A 6,000-nucleotide genomic window follows, 5' to 3' on the forward strand; every position below is an offset into this window, starting at 1 on the left:
TCCTTTCAGAGGACTAGTTGGTTTCTAAAGGGCCTCCAGCTCTGCTCTGAGCCCACAACAGAGACAATTAATATCACCATGCTCAGAGGGAGGAGAGATGATTCCAGGAGGGGATTAGCCACAGGGGGATAGGTTTTTGAACTGGGTGTTTACGAAAGCCTAGATTCTAGGTTGGCAGAAAGTCATTCCAGGAGTGGGGTTGCAGATGTAAAAACAGGTTTGGAGTGTCCCCTGGTAAGTTAAAGAGACAAGGAGTCTGAGGCTCAGATATGTGAAGCACCGATCCCGCAGCAAATCATTGATGGAGTTAGCATTCAAGACTAGGTCAGGGGACTTCCTTGGTGGCCCAGTGGCTAAGACTCCAGGTTCTGATGCAGGAGGCCTGGGTTCAACCCCTGGTCAGGGAACTGGGTCCCACATGCTGCAGCTAAGACTCAGGGGAGCCAAATAAATAAATAAAAACATTAGCAGTAAATAAACTAAAATAAATAGGATCATTAAAAAAAAGACTATCTCAGGCTGTGGTTCCATTCTGTCTGCCCACTAGAATCTTGGGTATAAATATTGAAGCTCAGGATTTTCTGCAGAAATTCTGGTATTGAATTAGACCTGTCTAGGCAGGAATGTGATTGAAACCTGTAGTTCTTGGGCACTAGTGTCCTCAGGGGCCACTCTGTGGGTGTGACCACTTGCCTGAGCCAGCACCCTGGGCTCAGACTTTCTTAAGGTCATCTTTGGCAACAGGTTGGCATGTGCCCATCTATGTCTGGGGTCATGGGATGCTATTGGGTGACCTCTGCCCCAGCACTAAATCTTGGCTTCATCAGGTATCCTCAGATACCTCAACCCCTCTGAGCTTAGCATCCCACCCACAAGTCTGAGACTGTACACTAACTGGATATTTGGTGTTGTTAAGGAATAATCATTACTTTTTAGTTGTGTTAATGTATTGGGAATGTGATTTCAAAGAGTTCTTATCTCTTAGAGATCTATGTTAAGGTAATGGCATAACACATTAGTTGCTTCAAACTAATCTGAAGGGATTAGTTTAGAAGGGGAGGGGTGGGTGAGAGTTGATGAAACCTGAGTTGGTAACAGTTGACAGTGGGTGATGGGTACATAGAAATTCATTCTACTATTCTTTTTATTTTTGCATATGCTTGACATTTCCCTAATAAAAGACAGCATAGTCTTAAAGATTTGATAGTACGTACAAGTAGGAAAATATACATCAAGACAGAACATAAAACAAAGCGAAACCAGAGCCACTGGGTGCCGTGTCTACCCAGAGTCTGGCATTGGGTGGTCATGAGGATCTGATGAGCTGTGCGCTTTCAGCACCGCGGACAGCGACCGGCGGCCGCTCCTCAGTCTCTCTGCAGTCTTGGGGATCTCTCAGGGCAGAGAACTTGCTTAGGAAGAGTCTCTTCAGGACAAAAGACTATCCAGCCTCTTACCAATCCCCAGAGAAGAGGCGTTCACTACCCATGGGGAAGACCAGGACTTAGTGGGTAGTTTCGACTCCTAAGAATCTTCTGTTTCCTGCTCTTTAGAGATACCTTTGTCAAAAATGAATCAATCATATGTGTGTCTGTTTCTAGACTCTGTCCTGTTCCATTTATCTATATGTCTCTGCTTACACCAATCCCACACTTTTGATTTGTAGCTTTAAGGTAAATAGATTTATAGTAAGTCTTGAAATCAAGTAGTGTGAGCATTCCAGCTTTGCTATTCTTTTTCAAAATAGTTTTGACTAGTCTAGTGACCTTGCTTTTCTATATAGGTTTTAGAGCCAGCTTGTTAATTTCTACAAAAGGGCCCATTGGGACTTCACTTGGGATTGCATAGGCTCTATAGATGAATTTTGAAAGGAACAGGTGTCTCAACAATGTTGAGTCTTCCAATTGATGACCAGGGTATGTGTCACCATTTCTTTAATTTTACAAATTTATCTTATCAATGTTTTGTAGCTTTTGTTATATGAATCTTGCATGTGTTTTCTTAGATTTATTCCCAAGCATTTAATGTTTTTTGATGATACTGCAAAGGGTATTTTTTAAATTTCAATTTTTAGTTGTTTATTGCTAGTATTTGATTTTTGTTTGCTGGTCCTGTGTCTTATGAGCTTGCTAAACTCATTTATTCAGTCTAGTAGCTTTTTTGGTGGGTTACTCAGGCTCTTTTATATTAACAGAGATTTTTCTTTAGATTTCTATTCTAAAAATTAAGTCAAGAGGAAAGTTGCAAGAAGTAATACAACTGTGGTAGGCAAGAATAACACCTCCCCACCCCCTCACAAAATGTCCATGTCTTCCCAGAACCTGTGACTATGTTATCTGTCAAAGGTAATTAAGGTTGCCGATGGAAGTAAGCTTGCTAATCGGCTGACCTTAAAATAGATCACCCTGGATTATTTATTGGGATGATCTAATGTAATTATAAGGGATCTTAAAAGTTGAAGAGGGAGACAGAAGAAGAGTCAATATCAGAGTAATAAGATATGAGAAATAGTAAGCCCGGCATTGTTGACTTTGAAGAGGGAGGAAGGGACCACGAGCCAAGGAGTGCGGGTGGCCTCTAGTGGCTGGAAAAGGCAGAACACTGGCTTCGTCCTTAACCTCCAGAAAGGAATAGAGTTTTGCCAACACCTTGATTTTAGCGTAGCGACACGCACATTAGACGTATGACCTACAGAACCGTAAGATAATAAATATGTGTTGTCTTAAAGCCTCCGAGTTTGTGGTAATTCACTATAGCAGTGATAGAAAAAGAATACAACACTGAATATACATCTTCACCTACATTCACCAACTGTAGCATTTGCCACATTTTCTTCTCTTTCAATGTATGTATACACGTTAGTGTTATAATTGTGTTGTTTTGTAGAACTATTTGAAAATAAGTTGCAGACAGAATTCTACACTCCCAAATATTTCAGCATCTCCCCGCTAAGAAAAAGAACATTCTCTTACATATCCACAGTACAGTTTTAAAGTTCATGAAATTTAAAATTAATACAATGTTGCTGTTGTCTAGTTGCCAGGCTATGTCTGACTCTTTTGTGACCCCACGGACTGTAACCCGCCAAGCTCCTCTGTCCATGGGATTTCTTAGACAAGAATACTGGAGTGGGTTGCCATTTCCTTCCCCAGCGCATCTTCCCAACCCAGGGATCAAATTCACGTCTCTTGCACTGCAGGTGAGGGCTTCCCTGGTGGCTCAGTGGTAAAGAATCCACCTTCGATGCAGGAGACGTCAGTTCGATCCCTGGGTCAGGAAGATCCCCTGGAGGAGGGGGGCATGGCAACCCACTCCAGTATTCTTGTCCATGGGAGAATCCAATGGACAGAGGAGCCTGGTGGGTTACAGTCCATGGGGTGGCAAAGAGTTGGACACAACTAAAGTGACTGAGTATGCACACACGCACTGCTGAGCCACCAGGAAATTCTGTCAATATTATATTACAATAATACAATATTACCAGCTCATAAAGAGTCCATATTCATATGTTGCAAATTGCCCCAAGAATGTCCTTGTCAATTATCTTTAGTCTCCTTTTATCTAGAACAAGTTCTTTCAACTTTTTTTTTTTGTCTTTCATGACATTGGCATTTTTGAAGAGTACAGGTCAGTTGTTACACAATTGGTTCCTTTCCTTAGGTTTTGTATTCTGTCCCCATTTATTAGATCCAGGATATGAATTTTTGGTGGGAAAACCATGTAAGTGATTTGGGATCTTTAACTGTGGTATGGAGTCCGCATCTAAATTTATATCCACATCTGTATTCATCTGTATTTATGCTTATATCATTGTGTGACCATCACTGAAAGAAAGACATTAACAGAATGTTTCTAATACTCTAGAGGGTACTTTTGTGTCTTTGCCCAGCCAACCCTCTGCTGCCTCAAATTAAACACTTTTCTTAACTCTGACCATAGATTAGTTTTTTTTTGTCCTTGAATTGTATATGAATAGAATCACCCAACATACTGCCTTTTGTTTAGCTTCTTTTGTTCATCATTTTGACTGTGAAATTCACCTATTGCCTACACCAATCATTCTTTTTTTAATCACTGTTTAATAAGAATTCCATTGTATGAATATATCACAATTTATCCAGTCTAATGTTGATGGACATTTGAGTTGTTTCTAATTCTTGTCTAACAGGTACAAAGTGTTAATTTGTTCCTAATTTCAAGCTAGCTCCTGTGTTCTTTTGACCTAGCCCCATCATTTTTAGTGGTTTATTCTTCTGCCCCCCAAATATTTTAGGCTCATCTTGTACTTTCTTTGCCCAGCCCTGGAAGTGGCCTTTTCTCTGAGAAACTCTGGTTCCTTTTGGTGGGGAAGTATTTAGAAACCAAGATCTGGGCACTGGCTATGCCTAGGTTTGCTGGAATACAGTGCTTAAAGGCCTTTTCAGCAAAGATAAGAAATAGATTTTTAAAATAAATAATAAATTCATGAAATACCTTAGAGTCTAATCTAAAAGGACAGGGTTTTTCCTTGCTCTTCCATAGTGAGACCCTCATCTGAAACACCAGCTCATTTATTCGCTCAGTTCCTCCAGTCTTTGACTACCTGTCTTTGTGACATTACCTAATCATTCTTAATGATGTCTTGGTATTTGGAATCTTCTCTTGCATTTTTGTAAAGACATCCTCAAGCCCCCTGAATCAGAGTTAATGCTCTCTTTGCACTTTCCATCCACCATGTACATGTGGCCAATGTCCCCCTTGCCAGACTGTGAGTGTCTCAATTCTGTGGAAGAAGGAGAGAGAGAGAAGGTCTTATCCACCTGCACTGCTCTGGATTCTTTTTTTAATTAATTAATTAATTAATTTGGCTATGCTGGGTCTTAGTTGTAGCTTGCGGGATCTTTGGTCTTTGTATGGCATGGAAGATCTAGTTCCCTGGCCAGGGATCGAACCTGGGTCTCCTGCATTGAGTGCAGAGTCTCAGCCACTGGACCACCAGGAAAGTCCCACCACTCTGAATTCTTGCTGGTGTAATTATCTCTGTCCTCTCAACTACAGTACCTAGAAGTAGAGAGTATCATTCCCTTTTCACAGTCAGGGACACTGAACCTGTGCAATAGCACTGTTTCTTTAAAAAAAAAGTCACGAACGTACATGACTTAATTAACAAATGTTTTATTGCCAAAAATTGCTAACCATCATTTGACAATGCAGGGTTGTCACAAATGTTCAATTTGTAAACAACACAGCATCTGCAAAGCACAATAAAATGAGCTTTGCCTGTGTGTGTTTCTTGAGTGAATGGATGAGGGGTTGTACTAAAACCTCTATAGAATTCTGTTGTTCTCGAATTGTAGTCTGCCTAGGAAGTACGTTTTAAATACAGACTTGTGGAGCACTACCCCAAGGGTCTTGGGTATCCTGAGTTCTGGGGTGGGCCCTGGAAATTTTCAATTAACAGATTTAACCCTTTCCTGCTCTCAGGATATTGTAAGCGTGTTATTCACAGGTCCTATTCTGATCTGAAATTGTCTTGGTTATTCACAAATGTAAGCTCCGAGAGGGCTGGGCTCTTGCCAGTATCACTGGTCTGGACCCTCGACCCGTGGCGGGTACAGATCAGATGCTCCCTAAATATTTGTTGAATGAATGATGAATGAATCTTTCGGGTCACTGCTAGTTGCAGTGTTTCTTGAGTTTGTGTTGAAGCTTTGCTGAAGGGCAGAAAAGCTGGAATCCCTGGGTTGGTTAACATGTGCGTGATGAAGGTGATGCGGATTGTGGGCCAGGAGGAGGGTGGGGGAGGGATCTTGGACTGCCCTCAGGGAGGGTGGGCAAGGGGTGGCGGGGCGGGGCTCGGGCCATGACGTCATGCCCGCGGCCACGCCGGCGTCGTGACGTCACGACACGGAGCGTTTTTCCACCCCCTCCCCGCGCCCTCCCGCCCTGGCTGGGGCGGGGCACGGGCCGGGCGGCGCCGTGACGTCACGCCTGCGGAGGAGCGCCGTGACGTCACGCCTG

This window comes from Cervus elaphus, chromosome 22 (assembly GCF_910594005.1).
Source record: "Cervus elaphus chromosome 22, mCerEla1.1, whole genome shotgun sequence".
Taxonomy (NCBI): Eukaryota; Metazoa; Chordata; class Mammalia; order Artiodactyla; family Cervidae; genus Cervus; species Cervus elaphus.